The sequence below is a fragment of the Pelecanus crispus genome, chromosome 3, assembly GCF_030463565.1.
Source record: "Pelecanus crispus isolate bPelCri1 chromosome 3, bPelCri1.pri, whole genome shotgun sequence".
Lineage (NCBI taxonomy): Eukaryota > Metazoa > Chordata > Aves > Pelecaniformes > Pelecanidae > Pelecanus > Pelecanus crispus.
The window spans coordinates 64266287-64287904 of record NC_134645.1 but is presented as its reverse complement, the minus strand read 5'-3'; the positions used below and the strand labels follow the sequence as shown (position 1 = coordinate 64287904).

Below are 21618 nucleotides of genomic sequence, written 5' to 3'. Positions count from 1 at the left end.
ACATGAAAATCAACATTTTTATTTTTGGAAATAAGTATACTTAAAGTTAAATTTCAAATTATCACTACCTATTATATAGTCTAAACTGATTACATTTGGTAGCATAGTTAACAGTAAATTACAGGGTTTATGCCAAAGTTTTAAAGCAAATCAAACCAGGAAACTAAGGAAAGCTGTTCCCTGAGCACCTGGAACCAGGTTTTGTTGAAATGAGAAACTAGCATTTGATAGCAATAACCTCTTCTGCAGCTGCCAGCAAAAGGATCCAAGGGTTCTTCATTTCACTGTACTCAGTTTGGGTCTGTTAAATAACTAGCTTGTTTACAGTTGAGTAACTGTAAGTTGAGGAAAGGGTACTTTCCTATTCCAAGATACTAATTAAAAATACTTTGGAGATCTATTCTTTACCAAAATTCTTTAAAAGTATTTTTAGAATATGGTGATGAAAAATAATCGTAGTCTCAGCAGTCTGTTCACATCATATATATGCCACTTGACTTGAAGGGACCAGATAAATTTAACCATCAAAACATGTCAGGTTTATTCTATATATTATTCTACAGTGACGGCATTGGTAGATAAGGGAAGAGAAACTGATGTCATCAGCCTTGAGTGATGTAAGTAAGTAAGTAAGGTCTTTGACACAGTCTCACACAACATCCCTGTCTCGCTACATTGGAGAGATACGGATTTTACGGGTAGACTATTCAATGCATAAGGAATTGGCTGGATGGCTGCATCCAGAGAGTTGCAGTCAATGGCTCAATGTCCAAATGGAGATCAGTATCAAGTGGTGTCCCTCAGGGGTCCATATTGGGACTGATACTGTTCAATATCTTTATTAATGACATAGTGGGATTGAGTGCACCCTCAGCAAGTTTGTGGATGATAACCAAGCTGAGTGGTGTAGTTGATACACCTGAGGGACAGGATGCCATCCAGAGGGACCTTGACAGACTTGAGAAGTGGGCCTGTGTGAACCTCATGAAATTCAACAAGGCCAAGTGCAAGGTCCTGCATATGGGTTGGGGCAACCCCCAGTATCAGTACAGGCTGGGGGATGAATGGATTGAGAGCAGCCTTCCAGAGGAGGACTTGGGGATACTGGTAGATGAAAAATTGGATATGACCCAGCAATCTGTGCTTGCAGCCCAGAAAGCCAACCACATCCTGGGCTGCATCAAAAGAAGCATGGCCAGCAGGTCGAGGGAGGCGATTCTGCCCCTCTACTCTGCTCTGGCGAGATCCGACCTGGATACCACCTCCAGTTACCGGGTCCCCAGCACAAGACAAAAATGGACCTGTTGGAGCGGGTCCAGAGGAGGGACACAAAAATGATCCGAGGGCTGGAGCACCTCTCCTATGGAGAAAAGCCGAGAGAGTTGGGTTTGTTCAGCCTGGAGAAGAAAAGGCTCCAGGAACACCTTATCGCAGCTTTTCAGTATATAAAGGGGGCTTATAAGAAAGATGGAGAGAGACTTTTTACCAAGATCTGTAGTGACAGGACAAGGGGCAACAGTTTTGAACTGAAAGAGGGCAGGTTTAGATTGGAATTGAGGAAGAATTTCTTTACAGTGAAGGTGGTAAGACACTGGAACAGGTTGCCCAGAGAAGCTGTAGATGCCCCACCACTGGAAGCGTTCAAGGTCAGGTTGGACAGGGCTTTGAGCAACCTGATCTAGTGAAAGATGTGCCTGCCCACAACAGGGGCATTGGACTAGATGATCTTTCAAGGTCCCTTCCAACCCAACCATTCTGTGATTCTATGATTCCAGTGCACAGTAACTAGGAGTACCTAGGAGATACTGTAAAGCCTTTTATCTCGTTGCAAAAAATAAAAACAATGACTGTAAACAAACTATTCTGAAATCACATTCATTTCAGTTCAAAGTTTGATTGCAAATCTGCACAAACAATCTTTGATTGTCTACAGGTGCTGCCAATAAGGACCCAATTCTGAACATATATCCATTTCTAACTCCATCTGGAAAGGGAAACAGAGAGTGACTTGGGGTCATCAAAAGCGGGGAGCAGAAAAGGGCAACATAGGAAACACCACTGTCCTTCACCATCATCTTCTCAGTATCCATTCCTGACTACCATGATAATGTAACATAGTACTCAAGTGTGAACTACCTTGCACATACAAGACCTGATCTGCACTTTGAGGAAGCAGTTTCATGCTCCGGCGAGGTTGGTCCAATGGCGAGCTGCCACCCAAGAGGGGGAGATGCCGCTTTGCTTCTTCCCCCCACACCAGCCGTGTGCTCCTGGCAGCTATAGAGTTTGCCCGTGTCCATGGGGAGCCAATCCATCAGAAACCCCTGCCCGCCCAACAGCTCGCTGCCTGTACAGCTGCCCAAATGAGCCCAGCGTGGGCTCAGGCAGGCAGCCGCAGAGGACAGGTAGCAGGAGCAGCCCCGCTGGGACGTGAACCCACAGCCAGGACAGTGGGAAACCCTTCCTCAAACCCCAACCACGCACTCGCTCCGAGTATCAGCACTGCTGGAGAGCCCAGGCTGCAGAGAGAAAAGCCAACCTCTCAAAGTCGAGGGGTGTTTCAGACGTTGCTGCCGACAGCTTCAAGGAGGACCACCAGGCAGCCAGCAAGACCAGGGAGGAGGCGCAGGGGGAGGAGAGGGGAAGGTCCAAACCACCCCATGCAAAGGAGAGAGCCCCACCTCGGCTGCTGGCAGCCTGCCTGCTGGCCCCCGCTGCCAGCACCCACCAAAAGGGGAACTTGCCCCCAGAAGCTGAATTTAGTTCTGTGTTGATTTGCTTATTAGGCCTGTCCAAAACCAAATATGTCCAATGTTTCAAAACTTTCCGTTTCTGATTTTTTCAAAACATTTGTCCATTTTTTTCCTCCATGCTAAACTACTACAGCTTAAATCCATGAGTGGTTTCCTCTAAAAGAGGTGGCTTCTTTTCCTCTTGCAAGATTTCTTCTTATTGCTTGACAATCAGGGAAAGAAAGCAAGGATCAAACTCAGAATGTATTCTTCAAAAATCAAATTTATTGATAAAAGCACCATTACCAAATCACATTGCTTCACCTTTTCTTTTTTTTTTAAAAAAAAAACCCACAACACAGACAACAATATGAAATCTTGTAGGGACTCTCCAGGGATTTCTCCTCCAGCAAGTTTCTCTCTTTAGTTATATTCAAATTCCTCCCTTCCTGGGACTCCCTCAAACCACCAGCTGTAACTATTATCTCTGGAATATGTTAAACTGAGAAGAAAGCATTACCTTGTCTATTTGGCATAAGAAGAGGGGGGGTTTCTCTCTTTGCTCTTATGGGAATGGCTACTGAAATGGAATTTTTTGAGTTGCTCATGCTTACACACTCATAAATTTGACTGTTCTCTTACTGATGTCTCCTTCGCTTACGAAAAGTTCAAAAGTTCAGCTAGCAACAATCTGACGTCTTAGCTTGCTGCACAAGCCTCTGGGTTAGTTAATCAAGAAATTAGAGAACTACAACACATGGCAGTACATACACAGCATTCAATATTACAAACTGTTGTTAATAAGCTTAAACAAAAATGCAAACATACACTTATTTACGATTTTAATTATTTATAGTATACATAAGCAGCCTATCTGTAAGAAGTTAGACTTAATCTCTAACAGACTTCCTGCTGCTGTGCTGCCAGTCTCTCAGTGCAACTGTGGCCGTTCTTAATTAAATAAATAATTTACCCTGGAAGATTTCATTGAGTGCCAGCCACAAGCACCGGGGCTGGGTGAAAATAAATCACTGCCGGCGGCATGCCAGCACTCCTTCCTAGAATCTACGGTAAACGGTGATTTCCCTACAGTGAGCATTTTGCATAACCATTCTGCACAGCTTAATGATCTCTGCCATAGCACAGGAGTAAAACGCCCTCAATTTCTATGTATTTTAAGAGAGTACTTCATGTTCTGTTGATTTCATTCTCTCTTAATGTACCTGACTTTTTGCATCAGTTGTGCATCTTCTTGTACAGAATCATCTGCCTCTTTTTTTTCTTTTTAATTTAGGGTTAAAGTCCTGCTCATTATCACTTCTTGTTATGTCGCTGACTCAAACCCATCCTTCAAAGATGGCATGTTACTGCTCTGAGTCTACAATCATCCCCCGCTTTGATTTCCACCATACTCCTATCAGCTTTACCAACCAAACTCAAGTTACTTCCTCCTCTACCAATCTACTCTTATCAGTACACACAAAACCAGCTTTTAATGTTTAACATTTACTCTACTACACTGCTATTTAGGCATTTTCATAACCGCAGCAAAAATGAGGAAAATTCCCACTTTGTGCTGTGATATTGATCTATTTTAAAATCCATTGCAAGATCCCACAATAAATATTATGGTGTGACTTTAATACCTGACAGCAGTGTAAACATCAGCAAATTTTCGTGGGCAGTCACAGGCATCTCAATTACCTGAATACTGTCTCAGTTATCAAAAGGGCAGTCTGACCTACCGTATGGTCAATGTCTTTCTACGCGCTACTGATTTTAGAAAACCTACACAGAAAAAAGTAGGTTCTTGGGTGCTCCTTTATACAAAATTGCTCCATACATTTTTGCATTCAAAACGAAAGATGTGAAGTGATCACCTCCGTGCCGAAGAGCTCAGATGGTTTGGGGGTCCAGGCTCACCACTGCCTGCCCCATGCCCCAGAGCCAAAAGGTGAGCTCCCAGTCCCCCTGCCAGGTCAGCTTTCAGCCACTATTCCCCAGGCTTCCAAAAAATTTGTTTTTTCTTGCAAAGTTTGGCAATCGGCATGTAACACTTCTAATGTAAAAACATGATAACATTTCAAGAAAAAGCCAACCACCTTGATGGGGCTGCCCCACTGAGGAAATAACAAAGGAAACATTTTCTTCTCTACATACAATTTACCCTAAGGCACATAACCTCCCAAGTGCTACCAGTATTTCACTGCTCTCAACACTCTGCTCGACCACCTACCACTTTTTGGCCAACTGGCTGACCCAGAAAAGCAGAAGAGAAACGATGGCTGCTGCAGGGAGGAAGCAGCGAGCATAGCTTGCAAACCGGCATGCTTCCGCATGGGAAGAAGTCGCTTGCTGGGCACAAAGAGCGTGGGCTACAGCTTGCCCTGGAACAAGCGATGTGATGGGGGTCAGACCACGGAGGTCACGAGAAGAAAGGAGAAGGAAGAAAGAGCACACCAAGGGCAAGAGCTTTCTACTTCTACTGCAGTTAACTCCCCTAAATTTCATCCCTCCTCCTGGTTCCCCAGTTTCCAAAAATAACCTATACAAAGGGAAGAACTGCAGAGGCAGGAAGCCTTAAAAGAGCTGCAGTTGGAAAACACAAAAAGGTGGCAAGGGAATTAAAAAAAAAAAAAAAAAAAAAGACGTTCTTTTTGGAAAAGAACAGTGACATCTTTTAGTATGGAGGCATATCGGCCGGGATGTAGGTCGGTAGCTGGAACCAGCACCCGCGGGGTCTCAGGTCCTGGGGGCTGGTGCAGGGGGCTGCAGCAGCAGAGCAGTCAGAGGGGACGGGGGGCTGTTTGGCCTCTCCCTGGGAGGCTGGCAAAGGCTTGGGCTGGCCTTGGCCATTCCTGCCCTCACGTGCTGCAGCTCAGCAAATGGTTTCTGGTTAGGCAACCGCACATTTCATATGTCTGGTATCAGAAGATGCTTGACATTTTCCCTTAAAAGTAAAGGCGCCTTAACGTGAAAAACATCTCTTAATGACTAAGCAGCGAGTCAGCAGCGAGCATTTGCACCCAAAGAATTCAGTTCCTCCCACATCAAAGCAACCTCTTGGAAAACTGATTATAAACAAATTAACAAACAACCAGTGTGTCTATCAAAAATAATTGTTTTGCTGCTGGAAAAGAATTAAAGACTCATAGGGCCTGAAACAAACTCTGAGGGTTAAATCTGATTCCTAATTGCCAGACTGGACACCAAGGTGAGGGAAGGGAAGAAACCTCCTCCGGTTGTGCAGAAATGGCTGCCCTGCTCACACGGCATATGTGGAAAGGGTGATTTTTCTCTAACATCTGAGAAGTAAATTCAGGTACAGGTTGAGAGATTTGGGGTTACACAAACATCAGCCATCATATTCCACCTCAAACTGGCTTTGACGTCAGGTGATTCAGCCTTGTATTACAGCACCCCAAAGCCACATTCAATTTTTTGCTTCTGTTTTTCAGCACTAATCAAAATAAGCAATATCAGCACATCTCTGCATAACTACGGTGCAATACAGGAACATCCCTACTCACTCCACCAAAGGCAGCGAGACTGTGCTCACTGTCAAAAGGCCTGTTTGCACCAACATTTCCTTCTTGTGCCACTTGCTTTCTCTGTAGTAGGAAAAATTAAGGTCTCCAGGTAAGCTCAGGTTCCCAAGTTTTCACCGTAAAAGCATTCATCTTTATCGTAAATACTAGCACATACTGCAGAGTATTTCAGACACGACTGCCCAGTGAGAACCATTCCCCTTCTTGTACAACAAACCCACTACTTGAACGCACATTTCCCCACCTCTGCAGACATTCATATCTTCTCTCCTAGACAATAAATTTCACTAAATTTCAGTAATTACATTCTCACAAGTCTCGAGAAAATTGGTAGCCGGCTCTGAGGAGGAAAGCCAGACCGATGGCCCGAGCTCAGCCCTTGGGTGTTGCACGGTGACCCTGGTAGCGAGCAGGGGTGCCGCTGCCCACAAAACAACCTATTTCAGAGAAAGGGTATTTCTCACCTTTGTGGTTCTGGAACAAAGCTGAAAAATATAACACAGGTACAGCCCAAGTGTTTGAGACCAGGAAGCAGAAATGGCAGAAATTATCTGGAGATTTGGGGCTTTGGGCAGGGTTTAAATCTCGTAATTCCTGATCCTCCTCTTCCCTTTCATGCTTAAGTAACGATTTTCAAACGGCACAGCTAGCGGTACCTATGACTTACTCCACAGCAATCTTCTTCAGCCTCCTATCATGATGAAAGTCACCGCAATCTGAGAAAAAATCCCCTGGCAAACGATGGCACTAAGTAGGCCAAGCCATGCCTCCTTCAGAGAAGCAGCAAAGCCGTTGAAGGAGAAGCATTTTTAGGAGCAAAGTTTAGGAGAGTGGGAAGGAGACAGCTTCACACAGCCTTAGCTGCTTCTCCCAGCGGAGCAGAGATTGAGAAGGAAAAACACCACAAGCCTCTCATCTTCTCCAGCTTGCCACAAAAGAGGGGTGTATTTTTCAGCAGAATCTGGCGAGTCTGACACTGAACTTAGCTCAAGTGACATGAAATGTTAATGTTTAGGAACAAGGTAGGTGGAGAGGAGGAGGAAAGAAGACATTCATTATTTGATGCAGAATTCATTCAAAAGCTTCTTTTCAAAGCCAGAACTAAAATTTCCATTCAGCTGTTTATTTCTGGTAGCCTAGATAGCTTGAAGAAAAGGGATCTGGAGGGAGCCCTTATCCCTGCCCGCGTGGCAACAGCCCTTCCTCAGTTACCTTCAGAGAGAACCGGACATGTTTTTCGGACTGCCAGTCTTCAAATGCAGGATGGGCCATTTTCCTCAGGGATATTCATACTGGCTTTAGGCTTCCAGCCAAGGTACACAGAAGAGATCTGCCTCCAGCCACCCACTCTGGTGCCTGCAGCAGCCTCCTGATGTGGCCCTGCTGCTCCCCACCAGCCCCCAAAACCTCCACATGGAGAATGTCACAATCTCTTGATGCTACAAACTTAGCAGCTACTATTTAAGATTGGCTGGACCAGCATATGAAATTAATCCATGTGTTTCTATATTTTTTCCGTTCATGCCAATCTGAATTCTCTTCCCCCATCACTCTGATACCCTCTCCCACTTTATGTATTTCAATTTTCTTGCCCCTTTTTTTTTTTTTTTTTGTCTACATTAGATCTGAAAAACAACTTTTCCCTCATAGGCACCAGGGGATCATCTCTTTCCTGCATTGTGCTCTTCCCAGCCCCCTGTTGTTTCCCTGCTCGCCCTTCTGCCTTTGCCGTTTCCTCACTCTTCCTGTCCTTGATTTCTCTCCTCCTTTTCTTCTTTTTTTGATGTTCCTCTTGGTGCTTTCTCTTCATCCTTCCTGCCAAGCTGAATGAGGTGCTCCACTGGGAAGGTGCTTGCAAACAGCAGCTAGCATGTTTGGAGGGTTATGCCAGGTCAGGACACCTACACGGGAATCCTTCACCTCCCTTACTATGCTGTTGACTGGAGTAATTCCTCCTCTTCATTCAGAGTTGTATGCACAGTCCCTTTGTCAAAAGCCGGGAAAATGAAGGTGCCACATAATTTGGGAAGCATATGCTAGTATTTAATGAGCTATGTATGAGTTTTTTTGTTTTGGGGGGCTGTGCAGAAACTAGAAGCCACAACAACAACAACAAATTTGGGAGAGCATCAAGTGCAGCATTAGCAAGTGGCTCAGGCTTACCAGTTCTGCTCTCCCTCACAAAGTGGCTGTTTAAAAATGACACCTTCTTATTTTGCAGTCCTGTTGCCTCAAGGGTGAAATCCACCCCTTTGTAGAATGCCAAGACAGGATCACTTAATCATTTCAATTCTATTTATTCCCTTAGAAAAGATTTACCCATGTTGCACTGGTCTCCTGAACAGGGACAAATTTCCCCCAAGTAGAATCTCAAAGACAGGGTTCCCACTTCAATGAAAGCAAGCCTTGTTTTTAAGAAAAAAAAAAAAACAAAACAAAACCAAAACTCCTGTTGCTAGTTAAAAAAAAAAAGGATACAGATAAGAGAGAGATGAATTGTATTCCTCCTGGCACAGCAAGAGGAGAGCGGTTGACCAACTTCCAACTGCAGAGCTCTAGTTAAACAGAGAAACCTCGCTGAAATCTATAGGCCAGATCCACTGATATGTTCTGGCTGCTTTGCCTGTTTTAGCAATGCAAAGCAGCTGCAAATCCAGTTTAACTTGCCAGTTTCTGTCAGCTTTACCACGCCAGATTAGCACTGCTGTTAGCCTCAGAAATACCAACATCTGGAGGTTCCCCCACCATCCAGTCTTTAAACCTTGGAAATCTGCAATTCATCCACCCATCAGCACAGCTGGCAGGACCAGCCTTAGGTCGTTCTTCACCCTGAGCAAAATACATTTGTCACAATCCCCCATCCTGCATTCACGCAGCCAACCGAGCAGATTAAACAAAATTCAGGTAATGATCAGCTCTCGGTTATTGCCTGGCTGATTGCCCAGTTGCTCCGGAGGGTGACTCCTGACCTTGTCTGGGAGCAGGTGCCTTCCTAGTGTGGGTCTGCGAATCCGAGTTGGCTGGCAAAACAAAATCCACCGTTTCCTCATACTTTTATATTTCTTTGGATGTCAGGAAACAGAGCTCAGTCTTGTTTCCTGCTCCTTAGCCAGGGGAGGTGGGGGAAACTGGAGGTGGATGTAGAGAAAGGCAGAAAGAGGGCAGATCAAAAAGATCAAGGAAAATAATAATAATACTAAAAAAACCCAAACACTGCTTCACTCTGCTCTGTAAAGCAGTACATCTTGGAAAAAATACCTCCCCCCCCAAGTCTTTCTCCCCAGGGATATACAACAGTCTCAAGAATTAGTAGCATTTTATTGCAACATTCAAGTGCTGCTGCACTTAGAGCCTTATATAAAAAAAAAAAACCAACAAAACAGCCTCTTCATTTGCTTTTTGCCCGAGAAAAACACATGTAAAAAAGAATCAGAGAGGACTGGGGGGGAAGAGGGGGGTATATTCATGTTGGTTCTGATTTTCTAAGAACAAAGGCTACTTTATATATAAATAAATGAACAGGAAACATTCAGCATGTTTTATTTTTCCCCAGCTCACTCCCAACCCCTCACTCTGAATGCATTAATACATACACCTTCAGCACAATCGGGTTCTTCGTGTTGCCATGGAACTGAAACCTTTGCAGTTTAGACGGTGATGTACGCCAGGAAGCATACTGTTCTTACACTTCCTATAACAGAAGCAAAATCACTGCATAGCATTAACTCCCTTAGTATTTAAGGCACTCGGTGTCTGTCTTGTCTGCTCATCTTCACACAGAGTTTGCTTTTTCTATCTTGCCACATGCAAATGAAACACATTTGACATAGCTATTCTCGTCTTCGTGAAGTCAATAGCTCACACGCTGAGCACATTATAGAAGGTCCAGAAGACTACGGACTTTCCCTTTTTAATAAGAGGCTGTTTGCAGGCATGCAGCAGCTGAGACGAGGGCTGGAGAAAGCATATATATATATGAACTATATGTGGATACAGCAAAGTATTATATATTAAGGTAGCATTTAAGCAGATTTTTGAAATCTAGTTAACACATTTATTGCTAACGTTCTTGACGTTACTTCTGAATATTCTTTTGTACCCATTTGTCCGGACAACCAAATTACAGTATAAAGCTCCTGCAGCAGGCACCCGATCTTTCCACACCTTTTTTTTACAACCTAGGCTGGTGGTCTTTCAATGATGACCACAGCTTTGGGCACTTCAGGTAGAGAAAACATTAGGCAGTGCAACTCCGTGTCGTCTAAAGATTTAGCCTGCAGAGATTATCTTCAGCAGATCTGAGCTTTTTGACAAATCTTCTAAAAATGGCTGTACACACGTTGCAAACACATAGATTTTTATGTTCAAAGCAAAAACAGGGGACACAAATATCCAAGTTAATTATAAAAAGATTACCATAATAAATAAACAAACAAACAAATAACCACTTGTGTACATAAACATTGGATCTGTACCTGCAGAAACAGCTGGAAGCCAGTCCATGGTCTGAAGCCAGCTTGAGGCTTTTTTGTCCAAAGTTAAATATTTGCACAGTATTAAGCTTAAAATTAAAGCATTTGCTAAAGAAACTGGCTGACTTGTGTATACGGAAAAACAAGAGGGAATTTAGCTTCCCTGCACACGGGGGCAGATTCTTGGGATGCCTTCTCCATCCCATGAATTCCTGGACAGCAGAGAGACAGACAGACTACCAACCAGGGAATTCCCCTCTCGCTTTCCAGAGGATTTTGTGCACAGGCTGGACAGAAAGGCAATAACCCAGGTAGTTATTTTATGAAGAAGGTGTTTGTTGCTTAGGTGCCTGCCCCTTGACCACCTGGTAACACTCCTTCCTTTTAGCGTTGTCCCCGGCACAGAAAAGATCCATTCACCCAGCGCCTCCGTCCGAGCAGGTCTGCCCGGTCCCCGTGCCGCAAGCGATCTCCTCCTGGCCAGCCTGCCGGCTGCTAGCAAGCTCCGGCAGCTCACTGCCCCGGGGACGTGGGCTGGGGAATGCTCATAGAGGGGCTTTCTGCAGCAGGGTTTGGCCCCCGGTGCCCCCCCACTTGCCAGCAGAAGACACAAAAGCACCGCTGTCTGTCTGTCTGTCAGTCTGGGCCAGAGCGAAGCGGCTGGTCCCCCGTTCCTGGGTGCTAGCGGGTGCATGCTAGACCCCGTGAGCACCTGCGCCTTCAGGTCCCCTCTCCTTCCCTCCGCTGAGGGAAGAGCTGTGCTGGCAGAATAAGCTCCCTCTCCTCCTTTCACCGGCAGCAAGCGTCTGACAGTCGCACGTCCCCGTCACTGTGTCCACTACCTCGGGTTTACGTAAGGCTCTCGCCATCAGTTTTCTAGTTACAGGAAAATGTATATTGTGCTGTGATGAAAGGCCAGTGCAATGTCAAGAGCATTAAAAGGACTCCAGGGACTGACTAGAGTCAAAAGGGGAAGGATTTACGATGGTTAATAAAGTTAAATCTGCCAGAGTCCTGCTTGTTCTTTCCAATTGCAGGTAACCAGATCTTATAGGAAAAATTATTAAAATGTTGCAAGTTATTACTGTCCCCTTTGAAAGAAAACCTACGTTTTGCCGTGAAGCACCTGGCCAGGAGAGAGCCTGGCTCACCCCATCACCTACACTGACCCCGAGGAGGAGAGGAAGAGGGGACACGTCACCTGCCCGTGTTTGGGCAAAGAGCAAGGACCTCGGCACCAACAGACCTCTTCAGCACGTGTGTAACCTGAACGGTGCCCGGCGGGTCTGCAGCCTGAGCGCACCTGCAGCACCAGCTCAGGGGCTGGGACGGGGCTGGGGCTTCCACCCGCCATCAAGCACGGCGCTGCACCTTGGCGAGGGGCACGGGCAGTCGGGGAAGGAAAGCTTCCCCCTGTGTCAGCACCGCACGTCCACATGGCAGAAGGATGAAGCAAAGAAGGAAGCTCTTGCCTGTCATTCCCAGTCTGGTGTCACGTATGCACCTTCTGCTGAAGAATGCAACCTAACTGGACTCCATAGGACTGCTCTGAACCTTGTTTTAAATGCTTTATTATCTAACATGCCCCCAAATTGACATAATTTTACAAGACGTTAATGATTTTCCTCATTGAGATAACAACAGCGAGAAAGAGCAAAAATAAGCGGAGGGCCAAATTTTTTTAAAACTATTGGGAATTTCATACTCATATCTAAATTACATGCACTTTACTGGATCTCAGGTTTTCATTTTTCTACCACTTAATAATCACAAATACGTTATATATGCCCTTTCCATTTTGTCATTCTTTCACTGTATTACATCAAATTTAATTTCCTGTGGAAGTGTGTAATCTTTTCAGCTGTGACTGTCTCAGAAGCTTTTCTGTAATAAGCAGAGCCTCGTCCTCCGGCAGGCTGATCTTTTATGAGCTATGCTCCTGCAGATTAGTTTCCTGAAATATTTGCAATGCTATATGAGAACTGGCAAAAGAGGAAAACCAAAATAACACCCAAAAGGAAAAACAAACACAAAAATCTTCACTTCCTTCTGACTCCTGCATTCACCGGTCAAAGGAAATTTCATTTTGATTTGGTTAGATGGCAAATCCGTGAAGGTTATTACCACATATCAGCAGAAGCCTCACAACATGCAAGACACAGCATCCCTTGCTCTACAGCTCATTAAAAGCACGGCAGCGAGATGGCTGCTTGCTCTTTGTGCCCGGGGAACATGGAGATCTGCAAGCGGTCACCACTCCGACAACCACCTCTCCCCACCACCTGCCCTTGGCTCTCTGAGAGGTCCCTTCCACCGGCGAAAAGCCACGTTCCATCGAAAAAGTGAAAATGTCAACCAAGACGCATTTATGCTTTTCATGACAAGATACCTGTGACGGCAGGAAAGCAGACCAGCTGGCCTGCTGGGTCCTTTCCAGACCTCTGCCCGTGCAGAATGTAAAACTCATCTTCTTCAAACCAGCTTTCCATTACCAATGCTCCCACACACCCCAAAACAAGTTATTTACAAAAACATGTATCAACAAACAATCCTGAACATTTAAAAATGAATCAACTCTGAAGAAACAAGAGCAACAGAGTTTATTATTCCTATATCCCTCCTGAAAAGGTGCTTAGATATAGATGATAGAGGAGCCATCTGAACAAATGCATAGCAAAAGTCTGCACACGGTCGTGTTAATGGTATTTGGCCAGCAGGGATTACGGAGGGTGGCCGCACAGGCGTGCTAGAAGCCCTGCCAGCGCAAGCAGGATCAACGCTCTCACCTCAGTGGGAGACGTCACCTCCGGGAGCTTCCCTTCAAACTGACCCAGAGCCCAGCCAGATTTGGAAACCTCTTCACCATTCAGCACACAAGCTACCCGAGTTGTGAACTCCTCTCCCAAAACACACTAAATTGATCGATGAAGCATGACTTTTCTCTCCCCATTCCCTGTAAGGCTTTTATCTTGCCTTCCCTCTCTCACATCACAGATGTAGCAGCAAATCATTCGCATTTCTAACAAACATTGTCTTCAAAGTTACATATAAAAACACAGCACATTAAACCCAGACACATACTTTTAAGCAAACAGTCATCTCTCCCCATCACTTTCTAACTTTTGAAGCTAGACAAGCATTTTCAATAATTGAGCCCTCTTTTAGTTTATTTTGGCAATCCATTTCCTTGTGATTCTGTTTTATACTTATGTCTTTAATACTTAATCTCTAAAAAGTGGCTAATCAGTAAAAAAAACTCAATGCGGGGAACATTACTTAAACAAAAGTCTCAGGTGTTACATGCAGTGCAATTCAACTCCCATCAGCATGAAGAAATGTTTTTCCACCAGCTTCAGCGGGAGTTGCATCGGGGCCATAAATCAGATGAAGATGCTCCATGCTAACGGCTATGTGGTGTGCTATGAACTGCTTCAGAACATAAAATAATGATGTAACCACTCTCATAAAAACATGCTCATGGTTTTACAGGACCTGAGTGTGTGTTAACAATTTTAAGCCAGAACAGTAAAAAAGAAAAACATGCCAGCTATCAGTGACCTTACATTTTTGGCCTTGTAGGCCATAAATTAAATAGCCTCCCTTCACTAGACATGGGTCTCAGTCTCCAACTCCTTATAACAGGGTGAGGAAAAAAGGCTCAATATATGGATTTAATTTCTATTGAAATCTTGGTCAAAGATGGTGGGTGATGCAAAGCTAAACATCAAGGGAATAACTGCCATCATCTGGCTGAGTTTGGTAAAATGGAGTTAATTTACACTTCTTTAGGGATTCATTGGTGTGTGAAATTAATCTAATTTAGATAGACCAGAAATTGAAAATGGAATGAAGGAGAAAAGCAATTAAAGACCTTTCCTAAATGCAAAAACAGTAGTGCTTTAAGTGCAGCAATACAGTTAAAGCACAGAACCCTTCACGCTACTGCTACCACCCTCTCCTGCTTGAGGAAGAGAATAATAGTCTGTATATCTGCATATCATCACTGTATCAGTATAGCTTCATCCAACGGAAGCATTGGCAGAACATTTCTACCAATACCTGTAAATAAATACATTTGCAAATTAAAACAGTTCACCATTCTGCATACAGACCAGGCCTAGCAGAGAAACATCTGCTGGAACAGCTCAGTGTAATTGATTGTACATGTGGCTTAACATTTACTTCAATGACTTTTAGCACCTTCGTGTTATTGTTACCCGCGTTGTTCCAACAAGCAATGGTTAATGTAAGATGCAGACGTTCACATACCGTATACTTATGAATAACTGGTTCCCAGAGATGTGGCAGTGATAACATTGTCATCGTACAATTCAAAGTAGCTCACTGTAGATCACATATCAGAAGAGGGTCCCACCTGAAAACATAACAAATCCAGATAGTAAGTTCATCATATTCAGAGGTTTACATCCAGCTCTGCTAATAGATTTTTGTGTTTTCACATATTCCTCCTCTGCATTAACAGGGTCCCTGCTCTTCCCAGGCTTACAGAAGACATTTTGCTGTTCACAATGGCAAGTAAAAGTTTCCTGCTGTGGCAAAACTGTTTTGGCCCACTGCTCCAGACCAGATTTCAGGCATGCTATCAAAGCAATGAAAACTAGTTTTCAACGCTAATGCAGAAGCTGTAACGGTCTGGAGGACAGATACAGAATTTCAGATTTCCCGTCGGGTCCTTGACGGGCACGTAATTCCTTTTGCCAGTGCATTGTCAGTTTGGCTCTACCTTTCTTCTTTTCTTCTGTTTTAACATTGAAAACCACTGCTTTACAAGAAGACACAACATCGGAGCTCAGGGGTCTTAAAAAAAGCATTTCTTTCCTATTGTGACTACAATCACCTTATTTATAATCATTCAATCATTTCAAATCACTTCATAGGTGAGTCTGTTTTTAAATATTTTGATACATATTTTAGGTAACCAATGCATATATGGAAAATGAGCTTGTACTAGCAGCGTTGTCTCCAATGATAAGACACATGGCAGCAACCAAACAAACTTTCCAATTTAAGAGCTGAAAAAGTTTTTTCTTACTAAAACTAATGGTAAAATCACAACTGATTGAAACAAACATGGGTTCAGGCAACCTAAAAGTCTACAGCATTAAAGAAAAATTGCTTGGACTGTGTATTCCTGTAAATAAGTGTTTGAAACAAGAAACTCTTGTTTGTTAATTGTATTGACTCATCCTGCGATGCATGAGGAGGTGGATAAAGCTATAAAACACAGTTGCTGATAAAAAAGGCAGATTAATTGGGTTCCTTTTATTTTGAAAATGTGAATAATATGACTTACAGGATACTCATAAATATACCCAGACACGCACAGACAGACACACCCACAGTGATGAGAAGTCACATCAGAGATAAAGCTGGGGTCATATCTTTTTAAGTCAAGCCTCCCCAAACAGAAGCTGATCTTCTTCCTGCTCTACAAGCTGCATCTCATCCCAGGGCAAGAGGTTTTCAGGAGGGAAGTCTGGTAAATAACAAAGAATTTTAAAGAAATGAAGTTTCTAAGATTTTAGCCACAGTTTACATTTTTTAAATTACTCTAATGCTTCTTTGACTCTTCATACCTCCAAAGTGGCTTGGCTTTTGCCTTTATTAGGCTTCACTGGCCAGCCACAACGCCATGCAGTTCGCTAGCACCATGTACTTCTTCATTTGCTGCCACCTAAGCAAGTCAGTGTCTCCCATATTCTGTATTTGGTCTTCAACAGGAAGCGTAAAACTTTGTAAAGATTAAGTTAGGAAGAACATACTCTGTGATCCAAAACAAGAAAAAAACCAGAATCGGCACAGAGTAGAGGACATATATTTAGGTATACACATACTTAAATGCCAGATGCTGAGGTGAGCTGCTGAGCCACAGCATGGGATCCAGCAGTAGTGAGCAAGATGGAGAAGCAGTGATTGCTAACAGCACCCAGAGGCAGCCCCGGCTGGCGGCAGGCGCGGTGCTCTGCCGTGCCCCATCGCCAGGATTTCAGCAGCGCTCCCCTCCATCGGGGAGTGCCCCGTCCCTCCCGGCAGGCAGGCAGCGGGGGTTCCTACACTGCCAAGTTGCAACACGCTGGCTGAGGCTGAGGCACCATCTCACTCATTCACCCACCTCCGCTCCGTAACCCCAGCAGTGGCTCCTTCCCTTTCACTCACAGCCACCTCCGACTGCTCAAGCAACAGACGGCTCACCGGGAAACTCGTGGAGGTCTGACGTACGCGAATCCAGCTTGGGGCTACCGGTAAGGAAGCGCACGCGCTGGCTGACATAGGGAGGACCAAGCAAACGCACGCTGGCAGGGCTGCACCGCCAGACGGGCTGGGGATCTGGCGCGAGCCGAACCGGCAGGTACGGCTGAAAAACTGCAAATGTCGCAGCATTTCTGACCTAAGAGAGCACGAACGTGTGAAAACCACTCACCTGCCTGGGGAGTTCTGCCAGAAAGCACATACAGAGGGCTCACCAGTCCCTCGTTTTCAGAAATGCCAAAAGATGACCGGGTATCTGCATTCCCAGATACACACAGGTACGAAAGAATAAGAAAGCATTCATTATCTAGATTTGGTGGACAGCTTTAACTTAGAAAGAACACTTAGAATTTTTAAGGAACATACATCCCTAACTCTTCACATACAGGCTTGATGTTATAAAGGAGTTTCCCTAGAACAGACATCTTTCTGAGTGTTAGATAGATCCATTCTATTGAACTGCTTAAATTTTGCTTCCTAATAACTCTGTTTTACGTATAAAAGCAGTTCTTTTTCAACCCATTGAAGGCTTAAAAAGAATCTTCCCTCGCAGAGAAATCTTTTGTAGCATCCTCCCCACAAAAGGATGCTGCTAAACATGGCCAGCTGTCTTCAACAGCAAAATACAGTAAGACATGCAGCTCATTCTTTTCCTGCTTGCTGATTTATTTAGAGTCATTTAATCAATCTGTCCCTAATGACTGCACCTAATCATTTACCTTGTATCACTTCATTTACCTTTTAAAAAACTACCAGAACTTTCCAGGTGAATAGTTTATTTAAACCTTTTTCCTTTCTTTTTTCTTGCTGCCTGTTAGCAGTACTCTTGGAAAACAAATACTCTAAAACGAAGTCCTAAATCACCACATGAATTGAAAAGAATGACCACAAAGTAGCTACACTGTGAACAGAAATACATCGCAACACATGGAACCAAGTGAAATGCAGCCTTTCATCTCTAGTGAATCAGTCCAAACGTAATTCAGGTTGGTAGCTGCCACCAGCTCCCATTGGTTTCCTGCTGTTCAGTGTCCTGTAGGAAATGAGTTTGTAATCCTCCATTTGATTCCCTTTTGCTCAGATTCCTTCGCTGAGTCTTTATCCTCTTCTTTGGCCAGGCCAAAGCCATGACCCAGATTTTCAAGGCCATAAGTCATGCCCCATTTTCAGCACTTACTGCCTCTCTGCTCACAGTTGGGATGGAGGGATCTCAGAGAGACTGAGCAGCTGCTAAGTCAACTGCACTACTCGCGAACCTGACAACTTCCAAGATCTTTCACAAAGATCTTTCTGGCAGACTTCCTAGGGCCTTTCCTTCGGTGAGGAAGAAACACCAAAGTCCCCAAAATACACTTAAAAATTGCAAGTCCTAGAAGAGCCTCTTTAAGGCAAAGGCAAAGTCTTTCTGGGTGAAGCAGAAGCATGGAAGCCGTTGTGAAATCTGGAAATGGAAATTATATGGGAGGTATTTAAGTACGTGGTTCTGGCAATTATGGAAATAGCTAGTGTTGACAGGAATACACTGGGGACCCAGCACTTAAAATCTTGGTAGGAGAAAGATTGGGAACTAAACACACAAATCAGTATAGTCTCTACAGAAAGAGAGAATTCTAAGAAAATACACACAGTTCTTGTCCAAACTCTTTCTTTTCTATGGCTAGACAGTGGTAATCTCCAGTGCCATCAATTAAGACCTTCATTTTCACAAGCAATGTTTTAGGAAATGCAAACATTAGGCACAGTTCAAAAAATTAATGGAAGCTGAAACATAATTTTTGCTGCCAACTTACTTGCACATAAGTGTGCCATCACTTCTCAGAACTGAGTCTATCGGTCTTAAGACAATCCTGAAACTGTATTTATACATACTAAACTACAGATAAGTTACTCTCGCACCCCAAAGAACTCCTTTTTTTACAACAAAGTGCAGCACTGAAGAAGCAAATATACAGTCTTCTGCATTACAAATATTCACATTAATGCACACAGCATATTCACACCAATAGAGCTGAAGAGGCCTTACAAACATCGGTATTTAGAAAGTGCCTACAAAATCACTGCTGTGCTCTAGGACTTAGCAGGGTTTTGGCAATTCTTTCTCCACCTTCATTAAATACTATTTGCTCATTTGAAAAATGAACAAGGACTTACAAAATGGGCAAAGTATCTAAACCAAATGCCTAGATTGGTTAGATACAGGCCTTGAATTGTTTACTAAAATCAGGTCTAAGTATTAAGGCTAAAAAACTCCCCAGATACATATCTTTTATTATGGATTTTAAAAAAACTATAGTTTCTAATTTCAGAAAGATATATCTGTGAATAACCTTTCAGAAAAACATATTTTAAGATGAAAGAAAAAATGTAATTAATGATCTGAAAAAACTTTCCTCTCCTTTCCTCTCAATAAATTTAAGGAATTAAGAGAAAAATTACAGTCTCAAGTCTTACTTTCCTGGCATCTGTCTTTCCGTTTCAGAACTTCAGCATTATTTCAATAAAGTTTGAGAAAGCTGGTAGTTAGTTCTGACATCAGAAGCTATACATTACAGACACGACAGCGCTTGTATACTTCACTATGCAACACAAAAAATGGATGGATGAATCAACTGTCTGTAAAGTATGTCAGACTGACATCCACGCAGACTGAAGCCCTCTTCTCCGTGCAGAACAAGCACGGTGCACAATGACAACGCAAGCTACTTCTCAAACCATGTCTCCCCATAGACTCCAGCTATACTCTGGAAGGAACAAGAGCAGTAGTTTCTCAGTAACCTGGAATTACGTTGCTGATAACGGCAATTCAGTTTGCGCTTGTGGGCTGGTTTTGGCTGGGAGAGAGTTAATTTTCTTCATAGTAGCTGGTATGAGGCTACGTTTTGGATTTGTGCTGGAAACTGTTGACAACACAGGGATGTTTTAGTTACTGCTGAGCAACGCTTACACAGAGCCAAGGCCTTTTCTGCTTCTCACCCCACCCCACCAGCGAGTAGCCTGGGGGTGCACAAGAATTTGGGAGGGGACACAGCCAGGACAGCTGACCCCAACTGACCAAAGGGAAGAATGGGAGACATTCGGAGTGATGGCGTTTGTCTTCCCAAGTAACCATTACGTGTGATGGAGCCCTGCTTTCCTGGAGATGGCTGAACACCTGCCTGCCGATGGGAAGCAGTGAAGGAATTCCTTGTTTTGCTTTGCTTGTGTGTGCAGCTTTTGCTCTACCTATTAAACTGTCTTTATCTCAACCCATGAGTTTTCTCACTTGTACCCTCCCAATTCTCTCCAGCCCCGCCCTGCTGGGGGGAATGAGCGAGCGGCTGCATGGTGCTTAGTTGCCAGCTGGGGTTAAACCAGGATGCCTTGTAACATCTGAACACAAGTAAGTGGCATCAACAAGTGGGAAGGGAAGTGGGAGGGAATGAGAGAAAGAAAATGAAACTGCAAAAAGGAGGTAAACTGCAGCAGGAGGTTCCACAGTGATGCACACCGATCTGCTGTCCGACGGCATCAGGGGATTTAGAAACAGCAGATCAGAGGCACTCTCTGGCACAAAGCTCCTCAAAAGGAGTGAGGGACATGCCAGAGCAGCAGAAAAAAATAATGCATTAAAATCTCCTGACAAACAATATTTTTTCTTTGACTTTCTTTGATAACCTGTACAGAGGGCATTTAAAATAAAAAAATACTCATCAGATTGTCTCTGGTATGATACACTCCACCAGCACTACTTAATTAATCAAGTGTATTGTTCTTTTCCACACTATGACTTGCTTTGACCTTTCTCTTTTTTTGACTAATTTTTTTTTTTTTAATTCTGCCCCTCATTTTCATGAATGTTAGTGATCACAAAATATATTGAGAGTGACAGACAGTAAACATTACTGGAGGCTGTTGGACTTGGACTGTGATGTAGATGATCATCCGGAGGCTGGTATATGAGCTCAGAGTTAGAAGGTCACTCGAATACCCGTCCCTCCAAAGATGAACACTTTTGAAAAACAGCCTCTGAAATCTAAATCCAACACCAAGAGTACTTCACAATAATTTCTATTTCTATTCCAGAAGCAGTAATGAAACTTCCATTTCAGAGAACAAAAGTCATTGAACAGAGTATGTTGTCAAATGTGACAGTAGATGCTGGGGCTATGAAAGCATGGGAGAAAACACCCCATTCCCTAACATCACAAGTACAGGTGAGAGATGCAGAAAAAGAGAGACGGAGAGTCAGTCTAAAAAAGCACAAAAAAGATTTGATCACTAATCAGAGACAGAAACCCATCTGAGAGTCACAACTGTCTCTGCAGGCTCTGAAAGACAGAATTAAATTGGCTTAGTACTATATTCAAAAATGAATTTAATTAGCTGACATTAAGCAGGATAAGTTTGCGGTACCATGTTGCTCTGACAAGCTGTCTCCAGAAGGATAAGTGGAAGGTAAAATCTTATTTTTCAGGATGAGATTATGGCCATGCACTGAGACAGAAGGCAGTGGCGTGTCTGCTGAGGCCAGCTTAAAATTGGTGCTGGACATTTCATCTCGCACTATAAAAGGATGGTATGTGATAGATGAGCCAGAAGTGCGAGTTTCAGATTCTG

General features: G+C 43.7%; 1 protein-coding gene across 8 annotated transcripts in view; it reads right to left on the bottom strand.

The window, feature by feature from the left end:
- Positions 1-21618, bottom strand: part of HIVEP2 (HIVEP zinc finger 2) — a 150900-nt gene that overhangs the window by 97954 nt on the left and 31328 nt on the right. For 6 of the 8 annotated variants that reach the window (XM_075708429.1, XM_075708428.1, XM_075708427.1 and 3 more), the window contains one exon: positions 15022-15127. The exons of 1 other annotated variant lie outside the window; for it this stretch is intronic. The gene's annotated coding sequence lies outside the window, so the exon portion shown is untranslated. Of the gene's footprint in view, positions 1-15021; positions 15128-16066; positions 16087-21618 lie in introns of those variants that run through there. One more of the 8 variants, XM_075708433.1, reaches the window with a different exon arrangement.